This window comes from Atta colombica, unplaced genomic scaffold (assembly GCF_001594045.1).
Source record: "Atta colombica isolate Treedump-2 unplaced genomic scaffold, Acol1.0 scaffold222, whole genome shotgun sequence".
Taxonomy (NCBI): Eukaryota; Metazoa; Arthropoda; class Insecta; order Hymenoptera; family Formicidae; genus Atta; species Atta colombica.
The window spans coordinates 209305-210776 of record NW_017259319.1 but is presented as its reverse complement, the minus strand read 5'-3'; positions in this window follow the sequence as shown (position 1 = coordinate 210776).

Below are 1472 nucleotides of genomic sequence, written 5' to 3'. Positions count from 1 at the left end.
ATATATATATATATATATGTATGTATACACGCATATATACATCCACTGATGAACTGCTTAAACGTGAGACAGCGACAGTGCATTCATCAAGCAGATATGCAAAATGGATCATCGACGATAGTCGATCGCGTGCCGATCGGGATCGTCGATCGCTCCAGAATCTCACGGACGACCGTAAATCGCGCACCGACCATCCACCAGCGATCCACCGGCGCGGGAAGAGAGTCCATCGAGCAAATCAAATCAAATCCGAAAATCATTGCGAATTCGTTTTTCCCGAGGACGGTTTCAGGTGATTATCGATCATTGCCGACAATCATTTCGCGAGAACATAAATAAGTCTACGGCGCATGAAAACGCACACGGACGGGAAGGAATTGTGATACAATTGTGTGATCCTCGGGACGCACGCGACGGGAAACAGGACGAAGAAATAAATCGCGCGACGCGAGGAACAATTTCGAGCACAACGAATTGCGAGTAGTATTTCGTGAGCATGCAGGGAGGAGAGACTGAAGGGCCGTTTACACCACGCGATTTCTCAAGAACTGCTGTTAGGAATGTTATTAGGGTAATCGTTACGAACGTTATTCTAAAACTATAACTGTTTTCTATAGTAATACATAAATCAGCTAGAATATACATCAAATATTGCAAAACTTTATATCGCGATATGTAGCACCTAATTAAAATATTGTTAAAAGTGTAACATGATGCAGTGTAGGCAGCGCTTGGACTCAAATATAACGAGAGAGAAATTGTAATATTTATAATAATTTGCGTTTATTGAATCGTAACATTGAATCAACTAATTCGTAATCACTGATTCAATAAATAATTATAGTAATTTGCTCAACCAAACGAGCTTTGTTAAACGAAGCGTCGGCGGTTTCATTCTTTCGTACAATCATCCTCATATTTTCTGTAAATTTTCTTACGTAGGTTTACCCATAGACATAATAAGAATAGACATTTCTACGAAGTTGTACTGAGAGAAAAGTTATCGATATTTATGATTATAATTATGTTACGTATCACCATAATTATGATTCTTATTGTTGTAATGTTAATAATAACTATAAATGCTACTTTAATTCTATCAATAAATAGTTCATAATCGAAATTGCTATAATTATAATTATTACCATATAAATAGATGTATTATTTTAATTTAACTGTAAATAATTTTTGGGATAACTATATAAAATATGATTGACCCAAAAAATGGCTATAAAAAGTATAATAAAATTATAATAATTGTAATCGTTTTTATGATAATAATAACTATAATTATATAATTTTCGCTTGTCAGCTATATATGTATATTTGTTGATAGACTGTACATATAATTATTATTAGCAATTATAATCATAATAATCGTAATTAAATTGGTAACATGTAATTATAGTCACAAATACTAAAAATCTTTCTCTCAGTATAGGTTAAATCTCTCTCTCTCTCTCTCTCTCTCT